This window comes from Giraffa tippelskirchi, chromosome 12, assembly GCF_054371585.1.
Source record: "Giraffa tippelskirchi isolate mGirTip1 chromosome 12, T2T-mGirTip1v1.2.pri, whole genome shotgun sequence".
NCBI lineage: Eukaryota > Metazoa > Chordata > Mammalia > Artiodactyla > Giraffidae > Giraffa > Giraffa tippelskirchi.
In genome coordinates this window covers 117,056,076-117,075,649 of record NC_137286.1, presented here as the reverse complement: position 1 = coordinate 117,075,649, position 19,574 = coordinate 117,056,076, and the positions used below count along the sequence as shown (strand labels likewise).

Below are 19,574 nucleotides of genomic sequence, written 5' to 3'. Positions count from 1 at the left end.
CCGTAAAAAGATAATTGTGAGTAGTGACTTTGAAGGTCTTGCCTCTGCCTCTGAGCATCCCCTAGCCCTCCTGTGTTGGTTCCAGTGCTGCTGCAGGGGCTGCAAAAACAAAAGGCTAGGATTTGACACATACTTCTCAAACAGACATTTTCTTGGAGCTTATTTGTCAATGAAATGAATGTGTGTGGGTGACCTGAAAGAAGTTTTTACTGGGGCACTGTTCTCTTTTAAACCATTCAAGGCACGGAGTGATGGCTCTGCCGTTCTAAGGGCTGGAGGGTGCTGAGCAGTGATCTAAGGCGGGCAGCACACGCTTGCTTCAGGTGGGGAGGCAAAGGAAAATTGGGGAGGACAAGCCTGCACACCCCGCGATTGGCTGGATTTTGATGCAGCAAACACTCTAATGTCCTGAAATATGGGATGCAGGAAGTCTCCACAGATGCACTCTGCTGCAGTTCTTGAAAGGCAGGAACAAATTTAAACTGGGTTTTGTAAAAACAAATGACATCATTCCTGCACTCTCTTCTGAAAAGCTGCAGCCCCAATGGAACATTTTCCCTCTTTGCTCTTTTCTGTGTCCCACTGCAGGGCTTCGGGTTTTGATGAGCACGTTTCACTGGCTAAATCTTGCAGGGAATAACCTTTCATCACTTGCCTCTAAAAATAATAAAACCCGAGAAGAAAATATAGAGGCACACGTAAAAGTTCGTTTAAACTCACATTTCATCTCCCTGCACTGTTATCTAGAGACATGACAGCACATGGGAAGAATTCTAGGGATGTGAAGGGAACAATAACAAAATGCTGTTTGGGGGACTGTCATCATGGAAATTATAGCACTGATTTATTTTGGGTGGCCTTTACTGTACAGTGGGTGGTGTGGGTGACTGGGAGACTAGGATTTCCATGTAGGGATTTTTCAGAGTTTGCATTGTTAGCTGCAAAAGTAATCAGGGATCTGGAATAGTTACAGTAGTCAGTTAAAAGCTATATTGAAATACTGTTCCCCATTGTAGAGTTCTATATTTAAAAATGCAAGTTTAAAAGATTTTTTAAGACACAGCAGAGTTAGCTGACTTTAAGAATGTGGTTTTTATCATCTTCAGAAGCTAGAAATGCAATAGCGAATCATCAACATATCAGAGTGTGATGGAAATTTTCTCACCAAAAAAATACTTGTTTAATCACTGTCTTTAGGTAAAGGACGTCCCAGGAAGTTCCCTATTTGTCAATGTCAGTCCCATAGGAGCAAGTCCATGAGCAAGAACAATGAGAACCCACCCAGGTATGAAGCCGACCTGGTTTTCTCAATCCCATCCCAAAACCCAGACCCAATTATTCACTTTCCTAAAACCAGCTCCCACAGCTAATTCTGGAAACAGCTTTTCTTTTTTGAGCAGACTATTAAAAATCTTTTTAGTTCAGTTTTATTCAATATTATGATGAGATGGCAAACAAGAAATGAATTTTATCTTAAAAATGACAGTGACGTCTAAGCTCAGGTTTGACACCACATACCTCTCAAACTTATGGCAAATTTTTTTTTTAGGAAAGCAATATGATGATTTTATTTCTCTCTGAAATGAAGCTAGCCTAGGGAGAATCTTAAGGAGAAATGGAGAAACAAGTCCACACATACACCTCTACCCTCCTCATTAATATTAATTTTATATCTCCGTTCTTGATTCTTGGTTCTCCATATACTCCCTTTGACCGTCAAAGCCTAGAGGTCATCTTTGAGAACTGCACTCTTATTTATGCTGTCATGAATCGAATGATGGCTACTATGCAGACCCAAATAAAGTCACATGTGAGCAATCAGAACAATCTCTAACTAGAGCTACATTTAGTAGTCGGGAAATGCAAGAGACTATTTTCTTATTATTAAGGATACCATTTATTTATTTTCATTGTCTTCTTGGCTCAGACAGTAAAGAATACACCTGCAATACAGGAGACTTGGGTTTGATCCTTGAGTCAGGAAGATCCCCTGGAGAAAGGAATGGCAACCCACTCCAGTGTTCTTGCCTGGAGAATTCCATGGACAGAAGAACCTGGAGGGCTACAGTCCACAGGGTCAAAAAGTGTCAGACATGACTGAACAACTAACACTTTCATTGTCCTCTTCTTCAAAATTTCCCTCTCATTCTGAAAGAAATTTTTTAAAGATATTTTTCTGCATCATTTCTCCATTCAACTGAAATGGTTTCCACTCAAAAAGGAAACCCAACTAGGCCTTCACATGGAATTAAGGAATTTCTTCTTGGTGTAATCAGATACTTCGATACTTTTTATACATAGATGGAATCTGCTTTATTCTATCCAGTCTGGGAAAAGAAGAAGCGAGAACTTTCTAGCATTTCTCTCCCTTTCTGACTTTCTAGTAGACTCTCTTCCCCTTTCTTATTTTGTTGTCTTTTACCTCCCCTGGACTGCTGAAGCTGAAAAAACAGAACTAGAAGCGTGGGGCCATTGTTGCTGCTCTTGCCCTCCTTTGAGCCAAAGTCACCTGAGCTTTAAAAACAAACAAAAAAAAAAGTGGTATTTTTAAAGAAGAAGTAAAAAATAGGAAGGCCACTTGACAATTTCTAAGATCTACTCTCTTTGCTTTGAAATCCCTCCCTGGCATGCACATGCGGTTGGAATTTCCCTTCAAAATGTATCTTACTGGCACTTAAAACTGAGAGTTCATAAAAAGGGATGAAGCTTTAGGAGTTATGAAGAAACTTTAATTTGCTTTTGCTGATAGTTGCTGTGTAACCTAAGACAAGTTAATGGCATTTAGAATCAAATAGAAATTCTACCGTTAATTAAATTTGCCCAAATTTGTATAGGAAAGAACTCCATGATGCTGATGTAATCATGTATAAGTTCTACTTTAATTTATAAGAAAAGCAAATAAAAAGGTATTTTGAGAGGTATATATGGGATGCAAGAACAGAAAATCACCAGAAGAGGGTAAGTCAGATCCCATGGCTTTTTTGTTCAGAACTTTCCATGGCTTCCCATCTCTTGGCAAAAAAAAAGCCCAGTGCCCTTGCAAAGGGCCTCGATTTCCATCTTCTCTCTGCCTCTCCTTCCTGTCTCACCTCAACTTTTTCCTTCTCCTTCTCATTCCCTCAATTCCAGCCACACTAAACCTCTTGTTGTTTATTGGGCAGCCCAAACATATGTCAGCCTCAGGACCTCTGCATAAAGTGCTTCCTGTACTTGGAACAGTGTTCATCCACCTCCACAAAGCTCCTACTTTTCATTCAGATCTCTGCTCAAATGCTGTCCTTTCCATTAGATTTTCTCTGACCACATTATATAAACCAGCAGCCTCCACTATCAGTCAGTGGTACTTGCTACTTCCAGTATCATGATCCCCTGTAGCCTTTTTCATTTTTTCCAGAGCACATATAAACATCTGACATTTCATGTATATGTTGATTTGCTTATGATCTGCCCTCCCCCATTGAAAGGCAAGCTCCGTTAGAGCATGGACTTGGCTTTGTTCCCCAAGTGTTGACAACAATGCCCTGCACAGCGAAGGGCCTCCACAAATATTTGTTGAATAAACAAATGAAGAATGACTGAACTTCCAGCTTTGAAATCCTGAGATAATTTCATATTTCTAAGTCCTTTTTAGTGTCTCTGCAGCAAAATCATTCATATCTTTGTTCCTAAATCTTGAATCAGTGACATTGGAATTAGACATGTTTAACACTAAAATAAAAACTCAGAGGTTTTTCATATTTAAAATTAAGCACAGATGTTAGTGACATATTTCTTTCCAATACAGTGTTCTTTGGGGCTTGCAATATTATACATGTTGCCTTTTCTCTACTTTTCTTGTTTAAAAATTAAAATAGTAGCATTCCATGGTCTTTACAGTGAATTTTCACACAGTAATTTCCTTGATTGGTTTCAATCTGTGTTTCATTTGGCTCCAGCTCAGGAAGCTCTCCTCCCTCTCTCTTCATTCCTAATGTTTTCCCCATTCCTGTCCATGTCTCTGAAGCCTATTCCAAGCATCTAAAAACTGACCTTGTACATGACAAACACTTCATAAATGATGTTCATACTAGTTATTATTAAAGACAAATGGATTTACTTGTAAAACATATACACTGTTGTTGTTGTTTAGTCACTAAGTCATGTCTGATTCTTTGCTACCCCATGGACTGTAGTCCACCAGGCACCTTTGTCCATGGGGTTTCCCAGGCAAGAATACTGGAGTGGGTTGCCATGCTCTCCTCCAGGGGATCTTCCCAACTCAGGGATCGAACCAAGGTCTCCCACTTTGCTAGGAGAATTCTTTACCAGATGAGCTACCAGGGAAGCCCCAACACAAAGTACTGCTGCTGCTAAGTCACTTCAGTCGTGTCCGACTCTGTGCGACCCCATAGACGACAGCCCATCAGGCTCCGCTGTCCCTGGGATTCTCCAGGCAAGAATACTGGAGTGGGTTGCCGTTTCCTTCTCCAGTGCATGAAAGGGAAAAGTGAAAGTGAAGTCGCTCAGTCGTGTCCGACTCTTAGCGACCCCATGGACTGTAGCCCACCCGGCTCCTCCATCCATGGGATTTTCCAGGCAAGAGTACTGGAGTGGGGTGCCATTGCCTTCTCTGAACACAAAGTACTACTTACTGATAAAATCCTGGCATTTTAGCCACTCTTCTTTTTCCCTATTCGTAACTCTCACATGGATCTGATTCTGTATATAAATATTGTTGTTCAATAGAACTTTCTGCAATGATGGAAATGTTCTATATCTGTACTGTTCAATACAGTAGCCACTAGTCACATGAGTCTACAGCATTTGAAACATGGCTGAATTCTTAATTTCCAGAGGCATCTTTAATGAAGGTAAATTTCACTACCAATCAGGGAAATAGAGGATGTTGGTCAGTTTACAATCTACGTCTATATCCTCCTGCAAACCCCATATCCTTATCTTCTCTCAGTCACACTTTATTACTGCCAATGGTTTTCAGGCAAGTTTCTTAGGAAAAATAAAATAAAATTTCTTTGACAGTTATCCCTCAGGTATCTGTAATGAGAGAGTACATGTTTATCATGTTTATGCCAAGACTTCACAATAAGCCTAGGTTTAAAATCTTGTACATTGACTCTGCTACTGCAACTGTACAATAAACTTAATTTTATTCCTGTTGACCATTGTACAGGCCATAATTTCCAGATGACAAAATTCAGAATAGAAAGAGAAAGTGACATCAAGACCTTGAAATCAGACTTCTGAAATACCACAGATATTTGTATAAAATTTAAATTCTCCCATTTTTGTCAGTTCACTATTATTACCTATGACAATTGAACATTAGTTGAAAATCAACAATATTCTTAGCAATACTGTGGTTTTAAAACATAGAATTTCAGGCTTATCTGAATGAAGTCATTCAAAATATATTTATAATACTATAGAAGATTCGGTTGATTCTTAAATTTTTGATCTTTATAATTACAGAATCCTTCTTTGTATTTTTACAGAGGATTTCTTTTTTATTACTCTGTAGACATCAAGTCTGCACTGAGTTGCTACAATGACACCACAACAGTGAGTAGGACGCTAGCCCACAGCCAGACGAAAATAATTTGAAAGTCTGAGGGGAAAGCATACTTGTCCAGGGCATAACAGTGTCTACTCTGCAGAGTAGCACTTTTGAGATACTTACTCCCTGAACAAAACAAATTGAAGAGACAGCAACTATACTTTCCCTGGAGAGTAATAATACACATTGACATAAAGAGTCTGGAAACTTCAGTAGCAAAGAAACCTGTTGACTTTTTTTTCAAACTCAGTGTTTCTCTGTGACTATGACCTTAGAACACTTCACATTCTCACTTAACTTCTCTTAATAGCCTAAGAAACTAATGTTCCAGGCATTAAGTATTTTGAGTATCAATTTCCTGTTCCCAAATATTCTGGCTTATTATAGATGTATATAGATACATTGAACCAATTCAGAAACCCTATCAATTCAACAGAACATCAGCTATGTCTAGGTTAAGAGGTTTCCAAGAGATCAAAGAGACCCTTAGATAAATAAATAAACTAATAAGTAACTTTCACTGTGTATTCCTACAGTCCCCACTGAGAACTTTTCTAACAGTTTTTCATTGCTTTGCCAAGAGGCTTCAAACACATTTAGGGTCACATTTGCTCTTCAAGCTACAAATTTGTCACTAATTGTAGATGTAATTAACTATATGATTATTGTCTATAAGTTGTTGGGCTTATAACCTATTGTCTATAGGTTCTTGGGCTTCCCAGGTGGCACTAGTGGTAAAGAACCTGCCTGCCAATGCAGGAGATCTAAGAGATGAGGGCAACCCACTCCAGTATTCTTGCCTGGAGAGTCCCATGGACAGAGGAGCCTGGCGGGATACAGTCCTTCGGGTATCAAAGAGTCAGACATGACTGAAGTGACTTAGCACACAGCACAGGCTCTTGTAGACAAGATTTCCTCTCCTGAAAATACCTAGAGTCTGTTACAAATAGCAGTTCCCAAGACCAGATAACATACAGTAGTTTTCATGACCAGCCTTACTTTTAGCTTGTTTTCTTTGAGGAAAGAGCTCCTACATAATTTAGTTAAGAAAATTATCTGTGTGAGGACTGCCTATGAAACTAATGTGTGACAAAACTGAAAAGTATCTTTGAAAGTCAAAGAGGCATCATTAAAATGGTTTTCCCTCAGGAAGAAGACTGCTTAATGGGTTCTTCAAAACAAATAATAGGTGAAAAGAAAAGGATTTACAAGGTGTTCAGATTTTAGAATTGTACAGTTCTGAGTTATGTTTTATCTACCTAATAATTACTCTCTCCAAACCATTGAAATATGTGACTGTCACAGAGAGTGATTTTATCTATGTCACAAATTCTTCTCTAGCAGAGATCTCTACCCATGATTTTAACCTATATTTAAGAGGAAGCTAAAACCAGGTTATGGCAGCAGATTGCATGAGATAATACTGGGTAGAAGATAAACTGAAGTCAGAAAGACATAGGTTCAAATCCCTACTCCAACAATTGTAAACTGTGTGACTATAGAGGATATTTAATTTTTCTGAATGTAAGTTTCTGTATCTGTGAGTTGGATAGTACATCACCTACAACAAAACATAGTCAAATGAATCTGATGAGACACTGTGTGTAAATCATTTAAAATCAGGCCTGAAAAATAGTAAAATATGTTAAATATGCTTGAAAGTGTGGATTGTTACTCTAAACAATTATTTTGGTCTAAAAGAAATTTCAGAATTTTTTTTTTCTATGTAGTTTCTGGAATATAATACTCAAGCATCCATTTCTTTAAATTACATACCACGTTGACTCCCTTCCTTTATTAAACAAACACTCAAGTTACTAAGGATCAGGAAATAAGAGAAAGTCCTGGCCACTGAGAGGTGACCATCGAGTTGAAAGACAGCTGAGGCCCAGATCATGGCAGCACATCACTGCAAGTGCATTATGGGAGAGGTGTGGTCACAGTGCTGCGGGAAGACAGGAAGACAATGGCAAGTTCTACCCAAGTATGCAGGTTCTGCCTTCTCAGGAAAGACAGAGAAGCTGTGCTTTGAAGGATGAAGGAGATTTGCCAAGTGAAGGACAATGGGATCGGTCTTTTGGCAGATGCATTGGGAAACGCGATGTTCAGTGAAGCTAAAGAGTACATGTATGTGGCCTGTAGGGAGTGGAGGGATGGCAAGAAGACAGAGGTTCAAAAGTGTTCATATCAGAGGTTTAAAGGCCAAATGTGGTCAAACTGGAGAGAAAAAGCGGGGAAAGGTAATTAAGTTCTGAACAAGGCCTCCCTGGTGGTTTAGCAGTAAAGAATTTGCCTGCAATGCAGGAGATGCAGGTTTGATCCCTGGGTTGGGAAGATCCCCTGGAGCAGGAAATGACAACCCACTCCAGTATTCTTGCCTGGAGAGTCCCATGGACAGAGTAGTCTGATGGGCTACAGTCCACGGGGTCATAAAGAGTCAGACATGACTTGTAACTAAACCACCACCACCAAGTTACTGAACACCTACTGTGGCTGGCATCATACCAGGCACTCCACTACAATTTTGCATCTGCATCATAGGGCAACACTCAGAGATAAACAGTATTATCTCCACTGTGCAGATGAGGAAAGTGTGGTTCTCTGAAGTTAAGCAAATTGCTCAAAGTTACATAAAAAGAAATTAAAGAAACTTGGATTCCAGTCCAGGTTTGTTGAAAGAGTCTACACCAACCTCTGTTTTAAGCAAGGGAACCAGCAGGGGTCTTTAATCAAGGAAGTAACCCTCCTCAAAAAAAAAAAGTGTTTTGGAAGGGAAGTATGTGACAGAATATAAAATGTTGGCTTGGAAGAGGAGATGGCTGGGGATTAGGAGATTAGATAGAGGTTATAGCAGCTTTGCAGGGGAGAGATGAGGAAGGCTTCAGTGAGCAAGCTCCTGCGGAGATGGAGAGAAAAGAAACACTTCTTAGAGAGACTCCAAGAGGCTTGGGTGACAATCGGATGTGAATAGCTTCAAAATGAAGTCTCTGAACACAGATATCTTAACATGTATGCGAGGGAGAATAGTAAACTACTTTAAAATGTTACGTTAACTGGGAAGGGCAGACTCAAACTTAACGGCATTGTGTCATCTAAACCTGTCTATCCAAAATATGCTCCACAAGCTACTGTGTCATTTCACCTACAAGTTTGTTGGAAATGCCAAATTTCATGCCCTGAACATTTTAACAAGATCTCCGTGTAAAAGAAGCACTAATCTACAAGATCTAAAGTTGAAGGTAATAGAGGAGGTAGGTGTCAGAGAAGAGAGGAAATTTTCTTTAAAAATAGGCTCCAAAGCTTGAATTTCATCCACGAATCTATAATCTTTCAAATGCATTCTGCTTAGCAATGATCTTATTTCCTATTACTTTTATTATGCTAAGAAGTTTCTAGAAGAAGCAGCCACAGGTGCTGACATAGCCGAGTGTAGAAGGCAGATGCTCCTTCAATTCAGTATTTTAAAAAGCTGCCAAATCCAAGCTGTAACTGAATGATTAGGTGGCATTTGATCTGCTCATTTGGAATGTCAGCAAGGATAATGCTTACATAAGCGCTATGCTGTCTTATATTGTCCTTCAGTGAGGTACCAGGAAAACAGAAATCCAAATGCAGGTCTATTTTATCATCATGAGTGACTGAAAGGGGGACAGAACAGAAAGATCTTAAAATATTTTCTGAACTTTTGATCCATTCATTCAATCAATACATGTGTATATTAATGTGTGTGTATATGTGTGTGTGTGTGTGTGTGTGTGTGTAATATTGAGAAAGTCTCAAACTCGGTCCTGAATTAACTTTTCTCTCCCGTTGTTATAGATCCAAAGTCTCTAGATTGTACACAACAATTAATTAGAACCAGAACCAAGACAGATGGGTTCAGTAGAGGCTGGAAGGAAAAAAATAATGAAAGAAAGGTACACGAGCTAAAATTCTTCACCTAGTTCTTCACCCTGGAATCTCTTCTAAACCAGTGGCCCAGTGATTTATACCAGCCTTCTCCCATTCCATCTACCCTGATGATATTGGGACCATATATTTTCCTTGTCTTATAATTTGATCCTTTAGGTGTGCTGGGAAAATTTAAATATTTCATCTTGGCTCAATAAGAAAAGTTTGTATACGTTTTTAACATTGGCAAGAGGCCACTGTGATATTTCCTCCTTGGTCCATGCATTCATATCCCTGTAATGGCAATATCCTGGACAGCGTAGGGTTTCATTGCCATCTTCATCATCATGTTGTTTGTTATCAAGCTTTTTTGAGAACTTGTTATGATCAGGCAATTGTCTAGGCTCTGGGGCACAGAGGTGACCAAAACCACTGCTCACACAGACCTGACATCCAGGTGAGTAAAACAGATGTTGAACAAGTGGAAAATAAACCATAAAGTAATGTGTCTACGAGTGATAAGTGATCATGAAAAAGCATAAATGTGGTGCTATGAGAAAGAGCAATAGGGATGCTGTTTCAGACAGGGTGTTAAGTCAGATTTCTCCAAGGAGTAGATATTTAAGCTGAGACCTGAATAAAATAAAGAGGTTAGACTTGTGAAGAGAGGCATTCCAGGCAAAAGAAGCTGCAAAGGCAAAGTTCTTTGGGCGGAAGTGCATTAGGCATGTTTGGGAAATTTCTAGGTCAACATCCTGAAGCAAAGGGAGAGGGAAGAGCAGAGGAAATGATCAACCAGGTGCCATCATGTAGGTCCTTGATAAACCCTGAAGGCCATAATAGAGTTAAAACAAAAACAAAGAAATCTTTCATACACTAAGACAATGCTTGAATCTTTCATACACTACATACACTACACTGACAAAACTTTCCTACATTACTCAGGCTAATCCTCACAGTAATCCTACATATGGGCATCTCATTATCCTTCAAGAAAAATGACACTTAGATTAATGAACATGACCAAGGTCAGACAGCTACTAAGTGTTGGAGCTGGAATTTGAACTCAGGTCTGTCTGAGACCAGAGGCCATGATACTTTCCACAAGGCAGTTATGACAGCTAGATCTCTGGAATCAAAATTTATATACAGTTAATTACTAGAAATACTATGATATTTAAGTGAAACAGACATGGCTGTGGCTCCTTCTACATTTAACGAAAGGTTAGGACTATATTCTCTAGTCTTTACCACAATTAAATTTTATTTTTGGTCACATTTTTCATGCACTCAACACAGTAGGATTCCCATTGAATGATAAGAGTCCACAATGATTTTGTACAAGAATTTACTTAAATTATTAGATAATCAAATCTTTATAACATAGTTATAAAGATTATAGTTATAGTTAACCCCTCATCAGAATCAGTAGACAATAAGCCATCATACACAGCTGTGAAGACATTCTTATTTCAGAAATATTTGATACTGGGTACTGAATTTAAGCGATGGATGTTCAAAATATTTGGTAGTTCTTACTTATTCCTAGTTTACATCATCATTGTTAATTTGTGCACCTGTTTTTCTAAATTTAATCTCACAACAGGTTTTCAAACCTATTTGCAGAGGTTTCCTCAGAAAAGTCCTAGAATCTGAGTGACCTGGACACACATTTTAATGACACAAAAACCTACCTGATTTTAAAAAACAAAATCTACTTTAACACAAAAATAAAGCAGGTAGGTCTCCCTTCCTCCAGTACCTTCTCTCCCACAAATTGCTAAGTTTTAGAGCTAGTTGGGGCTTCCCTTGTGGCTCAGATGATGAAGAATCTTCCTGCAATGCAGGAGACCCGGGTTTGATCCCTAGGTTGGGAAGATCCCCTGGAGAAAGGAATGGCTACCTATTCCAGTATTCTTCTTTTTTTTTTAATTAGTTTATTTTCTATTTTTTAACTTTATAATATTGTATTTGTTTTGCCATACATTGACATGAATCCACCATGGGTGTACATGTTTTCCCCTTCCAGAACCCCCCTCCCACCTCCCTCCCCATCCCATCCCTCCCGGTCATCCCGGTGCACCAGCCCCAAGCACCCTGTATCATGCATTGAACCTGGACTGGCGATTCGTTTCACATATGAAAATTTACATGCTTCCATGCCATTCTCCCATATCATCCCACCCTCGCCCTCTCCCATAGAGTCCGTAATACTGTTCTATTTATCTGTGTCTCTTTTGATGTCTCGCATAGAGGGTTGTCTTTACCAATTGCCTAAATACCATATATATGTGTTAGTATACTGTATTGGTGTTTTTCCTTCTGGCTTAAAGAATTCTATGGACAGAGGAGCCTGGCAGGCTACAGTTTATGGGCTGCAAAGACTCGAACATGACTGAGGAACTATCACCTCTTTTTAGGAAGCTCTGTTCCATGGGGCAATAAGTTTTTGTAAGACAAATGGAAAAATTTGTTTTCCATTAGGTCAATGCCGACAATATTAAGCTTAGCAAGACCTTTCTATGAACACTTCAATGAAAGCTCTGTTCACGTAGTTGTTTTTTCTTTTAAGCAAAAGGTAGACTTTTCTTATCCTGCTGTTATACTGCAAATGGACATGACATCAGAGGCCATGTAGATCAGGTATAAATTATAAAACATTTCTATTTATTTTCAGGACGATAGTGTTTAAAATACTCTATAATCTCCAAAAATTTGTTGAAGTGCAGAAGCTGAAAAAATTCTGGGCTTGTAAAGAAATTGCAGTGTCTAAAACTCTCCAGGAGCACTCAGAATGACAGGGCTCTTAACCAATGAAATGTGAGATACAAGGAACACATTGTCACAACTCAGCAAATAATAAGAAGCAGGTATAAGTATGACATCACTGCAAAACCCTCTCATTGGTGGTTCCTCTGTGTGCTGGTTACTGTTCTATTTGTGGAAGCAGCAGCCTTATTCAAATTAACCTCTTCACGCAGAGGGGAGGAGGGAGGTGGTGAGTAATACGCTGCAGTCTTTTCCCTGAAGGTGATGTGCTCTCAAATTCACTTTACATTGCCTGTGAGCAGGCAAAATAAAAATAAATTCAGCTGTGGCAGTGTTTCTCAGGAATAATAGCTGCTGGAATTACATCAGGTCAGTGCAAAGGAATGGAATAGAAACTGTTGTCGAGTTCAAACAAATTTCTGAATTTTCCCTTCGTTTTTATTCCTTCCCCCACCTCCCTTATCATTTCTCCATGTCTCCTCCTGGACTCAACTGCTGCAGAGGCTAAACTTGGTATCCCTCCAATCAGCCATTTGGAGGAGGGATTTCTTTGAATACTAATACCTCTAGCTGGTGCCGTCTAGCCAACAGGTCAGGTTAATGAATGGTTCTGTGCCATGGTAGAAATACTCAGGAGTATGAAGCTGATGAGATAATTTAATCACATTTACTGTAGTCTGTGAGGAACTGTCATTTTCCATCCTGTTACTGTTATATAACATAGGGCCTCCAGCTACATACACAGGAGGGCCCACGCTGTTTTTAACTCTTAGTTCTTTGCTTTAACTTGGGAAGCTCCGATGTAGGGGGCAGTCCCTATGCCTGGTCCCCATTTCGACCAGTTTGTAGTGGTCTACACAGCTTTGCTCAAATAAAATGCTTTGGATCTTTGGCTTTATTTCCTTTATACCCTCAAACTTCAGTTTCACTCTTGTCATCTGTGAAGACCATCTACAATACAAACCACGTAAAATTTTGAATCCTGCTTTAGAGTAAATTGGCTTTGGCAATTTTTTTTTTCTGAATTTCATATTTCCTTTCCTTCTGTTGTCACCTCTTCCTACCTCAAAATGCATCTACTTGTCAAAGACAAATTTGAAAACTGCAAGTGAGAAAGGTCTTCAGAATGTTGGCAAACTATTATATGGGCCACGATCTGGAGTGTCTTAGTCCATTTGGGCTCCTAGGGCTTCCCAGGTGGTGCTAGTGGTAAAGAACTTGCCTGCCAATGCAGGAGACATAAGAGACGTGGGTTCGATCCCTGGGTCGGGAAGATCCCCTGGAGTAGGAAATGGCAACCCACTCCAATATTCCTGCCTGGAGAATCCCATGGACAGAGGAGCCTGACAGGGTACAGTCTATAGGATCACAAAGAGTTGGACATGACTGAAACAACTTAACACGCAAACAAATTGCCCCTGACTGAGTGGCTTATAAACAGCAGAGACGTATTTCTCACAGTTTTGGAGGCTGGAAGCCTGAGATCAGGGTGAGGTGAGGGACCTCTCCAGGTACAGATTTCTCCTTGTCTCCTCCTTGGGTCCTCACATGGTGGAAGGGGCCAGGGACCTCTGTGGGTGTCTTTTATAAGAGCACTAATCCCATTCAGGGCCCCACCCTCATGACTTAAACCACCTCAATGGCCACCTGAGAATACCATCATCTCCGGGGGTTAGAATTTTAACATATGAATTTGGGGGTGGGGGAGACACAAAAGTTCAGACTAAATCTTAGGCCATAATGGCTGTATTTCAGGTCAGAAACAAGTTGTTACATAAAAAGAGCTGGCTCTTTTTACTTCAAACATGCTCCATGTCCTTAAAGAGGTGTTGACTCTGAGATCCTAGTGAAAGTGTGAAAGTGTTAGTCAGTTAGTCGTGTCTGGCTCTTTTCGATCCCATGGACTGTAGCCCACCAGGCTCCTCTGTCCATGGAATTCTCCCGGCAAGAATACGAGAGTGGGTTGCCATGCCCTTAATATCAATAATCTTGTCATCAAACATTAATGACCATGGCACCAGCATGACACTACATGTTTCCAAGCCATTTAGACTCTCTGCATTTGTTTTGCCTCTGTAACTTACAATTCCTTTAAATTATCTGGGTCTTGTAGCTGTTACTGGGTTCTGAACAAACCTACACAGAAAATAGTAGCTTGTCTGAGGACGGCTAGAGGGCTACAATTTCATCACCGCTGATTAAATAATGCAAGAGAGGGTGAACCAGAGGAATGCTGAGAAGCTGGTTGGCCGGTGGGGAGCAGGTGTGCCCTGGGGCAATGGGCGGAATGGAGACAGGAAGGATGGGGCGGAGACTGTCGAACTCACTGCCACCCTCCTGAATTGGCCCTGCCCAAGCCCCGGCAGCTTTTTGCCAGAGACCACCAAAAACTGTGAGCTCTTTCACGAGGAGTTTCTGAGACCCCAGGAACCAGGTGTCTGGAGGAGTTTTCAGCACAGCTGTCTGTCTGTCGCTGAAATCCAGCAGTCCTGTGAGCCCAGCTTTCCCTTTTTTGACTTTTTACACCTTTCCCTGCCTAATCCCAGCCCTTCCTTTGAAAGGAGACTGTTCTGGGGCCAACCTTGGCAAGGCACTCGGGGAGAGAAGAGCTCAGGGGTCACCGGCTTGACCTGGCGCACAACGCGTCCTTCGCTCATGCTGCTTGAATGCGGCATTGTTCCCGCGCTGAATGAAGTTTTAGAAAATGACTTTCAGATGTTACATTCCCATTCTGGGGCTGTTTTACCCCCTTGCTGTTTATAATCAAATAAAACCCATCATCTTTGTTTGGCTCTGGACAAAAATGAAAAGACTCATAAAACTGCATCCTGGATGAGATGCACTGATATCTGCTGGCAATGCTTCCGCCTAAGACCACTTCCAAATACCTGGACGATTGTCCTTCCACTGGACTTACCTTTTGGATTTGTCTATTTGCTTCTTTTGCTGTCACTGTCAGATCCGCGGGGTTATTTTAGGCGGCGCCCGCAAATGACTGTGACCCTCTTTATCTGAACTCTGATCAGAAAGCTGCCTAGTTGTCCACCGTTTTTTTTCCTCCCTCCCACCCCACCTTCAAACCAGAAAAGTAGCTGCTGAAAGCAGAACAGTTGCCATGGCAACCTCTTGGCAGCTTCCTCAGTGAGTAACAGTGTTGATTTCCCGAGGAGGCCTGGTGGGAGGGGGTGGAGCTCTGAGGAGGGAAAGGAAGGTTACTGTGCACTTAGTTAATATGCAAAACCACTTACGCAGTGCTGGATGCGCTGTGAATAAGCGCAAACAAAGCCACGCTTGATCAGCTAACACGGACTTTGCACACTAGTTGATCTGTCCAAGGAGGCAGATGTTGGCTCCGCAAGAAATTTTGCAATTGGACAGTAAAGGACACCAGAGGTAGTCCGACAAGAGGTTAAACACTATTTTTGTAATGGCTGGTGAATACAGAAGAAAGGAACAGACCTGAGGTGTAATTGCCTGGCTCCTCTTTGCTTTGTTCAGAGAAAAACACAGCAATCTAAATCCACAGGCATGGTGTTTTCTCGGAAAATCTAACATACTGAAGTTCAAGTTTGCATCAATTAAACTCTATGTAAGATAAACCAATATGTTCAGATATAAGCAAGTATAGCATAATTGGGTTTGTGCTGGAACAAAACATACGGCTCAAGTAGCATCTTTCACCTCGGAGTTTTCAGACAAAGAAGCAACCATATAGTAACTTGGGGCTGGAAGTGGGGGCGGATACTGTCTGCTCCTCTCTCTGCTCTGTGTCTCTCTCTAACTTGGATGAATCCCTGCTTTTTCCTGGGGGCGGGACAGGTTGAAAACCAAGCCCCGAAGAAAGTACTGGGGAGACTCCAGGGCAGTACAGTCCTGGCAAAGGTCACCTCCAGGAGAAATGAGCAGACTGGCTGTGAGCTGAGGAGGCTGCCTGCCAGCCCCTCACCTCTCGGCCTGCAGCTTTGCATGTTAAAGAAGAGGTAGGCGGATGGAGCCTGCAGCAGTGAGCTGAGGTCTGCCCAGCAGGTGTCACTAGGGATTTAAAGCTTACCAGACCTTTGGGACAAGGCCTAGGAAACAGCCTAATAATGATTAATGAAGCTTACTTTAAAATATTTCTGAGAGGTTAGGTGGGAAGTAATTCCAAGGTGTTCTCCTTCCAAGGGGTGTTAAAACAATAGCTGCAACTTGGTTTAAATGATTCCTGGACAATGGTCTCCAAGGCTCTCTCTCCAATTCTGAGCCCCCATTCCGGAACCAGCCATGGCCTTGAACACACTGAATCCAACCCAGTGGGGAAGTTACACACACAAAGCCAAAGCAAGTGCAGAAAATGATGACTACGGTAGAGTGTCCTATTTACAAAGTCAGCTTGGTCCCAACACCACAGATGCTGATTTTGTGAGTCATCTCAGGGCTAAGATCAGAGTTCACTGTAAAAATGCAAATGCCCCCAGGAGTCACTGTGGATGTGAGGTGCTTGTATTTTATCAACGTCAATATTTGTTAACAAAGTCATATGAAGACGATCTCTACTTTAAAAAAAAACTGCATATAAGATGTTATCTCCTGAATGCTTTTTTTTACTGTTTCCCTTTTTGTCTTTGTCTGCCTGGAAGCTCAATGTTACATTTCATCCTGAACTTCAGTAGCTTCCCAGACTTAGAGTTTCTTGTATAATTTTTCCTCCATTCATTTCTCATTCCAGTAATGGCTTCCTACCTTGTTTTAATCAGTTTATAGCTTTGATGTACTTTTCAACTGTGCGTATCCCCTCACATCCATTTTGGTGTGATATATCCATTTAGAAGGGAGAGAAGGAGGAGGAAAGAGGATAGAGGGATAGAGAAGAGAGAGGAAAAGGAAGAAATAACACAACTCTGTTGTTAACACTCAACATCTTATGATAAACTCATTAATTGCATTTATCTTGTTACCCTTTGCAAGGTGGAGAAGGGGAGCTACAGTAGTGATTTGGGGGAACTCAGCTTGAAAGTGCACAAGAGGCCTCCTTGTGCCTGAGAAAACAACTTACACACTCTGGGCATCTGAACTGGGAGCAGAGGTGTGAATGGACAAGAGAAGTACACCTGTTTCTGGGGTTGGATGAGAATTATTGGAGAATGTTTATCATTCTTTTAAATTACTTTACAAAGCATCATTCTGTGCAGTTTTTTAAAGAAGCTCATCAAATTGTCTTAAACATTTGAATACAGATTTAATGTATCTGATTCTCTCAAACACTTCAAATTCTCAACATCAGATCTACATTAGTCAGTGTTCATTGCAGGAAACAGAAACACTCTAGGTGTTTTAAATTCTCCAGGCAAGAATACTGGAGTGGGTTGCCATTTCCTTCTAGAGGCAATCTTCCCGACCCAGGGATCGGGATCGACCCTGCATTTCCTGCATTGGCAGGTGGATTCTTTACCACTGAGCCAAATGGGAAGCCCATACAGGAGATTAGGTACTGACAAAATTGTTGGAAGAAATGGAGGAGTGGTCTCAAGGTGCACCTGTAGGTATAACTCATGTGTAATTTTACTTGCAAACCAAATGAAATTTCTGCCAAATAGACATAATTCCTCCCATCTCACAGATGAGAGAAACTGAGGTTCAGGAGATGTTGTCCTCTAACAGCCCCAGGGCATTATATAACAGAGTCAGGTGGAGGAACTAGCCCTTTGCTCACATTTCTGCTACTGATGCTAACTCCAGCCTGGAGAGAATGAAAGCAAACCACAGGATACACAGGGACATCATGCAGAAAAATGCTTTGTGTTCCCTTCTTGCTCCTGGGGATGCCCCATCACACAATACCACCAAGGAAACTCTCCCACAGATAAAAATGCCAGTCTGCAGTGATGCAATTGTGGCAGAATTTCATTACCATCTTAGTCGGTCATTATATTTATTTCTGTTTCATGAGGGAAGGAATAAATGACTTCAGCAGTATTGATGTCTACAGGCCCATTTTCTAACCACAACTCTAACCCTTCTCTAATCACTTAACTGATGTTGTTTTAATGAGAGCTATTGTTATTATACATTATTAATAAAGGACCACCATTGCTATTAATATCACTTAGGGAAGATTCTATAAAGAGCTTTGAGACTGCAGATGCAATTAACAAGAGGCCAAATTCTCCATGGTGTGAAAAATATCAGATAGGGTTGGTGACACATTTGATCTTATAAAAGTGTTAAGGGGGTCATAAGTGGATTTCACTTGCCCATAAGAAAAACTATGAACTCCATGAAAATTAATGTATATGATAACTTTTCCTCCATAGAGGAGAAAGTTGATGAGTTGAAAGGGACTTTCATAAACCTCTGATCTCGTGACCATGACGATGGAATGAATGAATATAGTACGTCTTATTTCAGGGAGTTTGTGCTTACCTGAAATGTCAAACTCATGATGGGTAAAAACAAATATTGACACTTTAAAATAGGGATGTTGGATAATTCTATGACATAGTCTAAATAAACTGTGAAGCCCATCATTCTCATAGGCTTCATAGTATATCCAAGAGCTGAGAACTCCAGTGTGGGGCAAAGACCCCTTACCCATGTTTTCCTTTCAATCATACTTCCTCCAAAAGTCCTCCCCAGACCCCCAAAGCTGCCACTGCTTACCAGGCTCAGAGATGTAGGAACACTCTGTCTCTCTGTTGGGAAGGGCTGAATTAGAAGCAACTTGAGCACAGAAGGAACAGAGCCTCGGCCTCTGAGTCTCCTATCCCATACATGGAAAAGGAAGACTGGGCTGTGGTCTCATCACCATCAAGGTAAGCATGGAATTCTGCATGCTAACAAAGAGATCACCTTAGCAGAGTACGCCAGTTGACTCATCATCCAGGGAGCCCTGTGTTTCACTAAAAGCATGTGTTCTCTGAGTTGCTGTCATTGTTCAGTCATGTCCAACTCTTTGTGACTCCATGATCAGCTGGGCAAAAAGCGTGAGTCCATTCACAGCTAGATCACAGGCAGACCTGGACATTTTTAAGGGCTCTGAGAAGCTAACAAGACTTTCAGCCATGTTCAAAGATGATATTTTTTGCCAAAAACCTCAGTCTTACTGAAATAGCAAGAATCATTGTATTGTTAACTAGGAATGCATAGTCTTTAGCATATTTAATTATAGATTTTGAAATTCTATAATTTAATCTCATACTGATCAGGTGAATATCATTATCCCCATTTTAACAGATATGGAAACAGAAGCAGAAGGTTTAAGAGTGGAGAAAGTCATACAGTAAAAAATGAAAGAATTTAAAATAAAATCCAAATTCCCCTGACTTCTAGCCTAATGCCTGGCCTACTTATTAACATATGCCCTCTTATTAATTAATGAAAA

General features: G+C 40.7%; 1 long non-coding RNA gene across 1 annotated transcript in view; it reads right to left on the bottom strand.

Moving 5' to 3' along the window:
• The window catches only part of LOC145530388 (uncharacterized), a 113,582-nt gene extending 94,512 nt beyond the window's left edge, over window positions 1-19,070 (bottom strand). The window contains exon 1 of the long non-coding RNA XR_014071726.1: window positions 18,854-19,070. This is a non-coding gene — a long non-coding RNA (uncharacterized LOC145530388). The remainder of the gene's footprint in view (window positions 1-18,853) is intronic.
• Window positions 19,071-19,574: the final 504 nt, after the last annotated feature.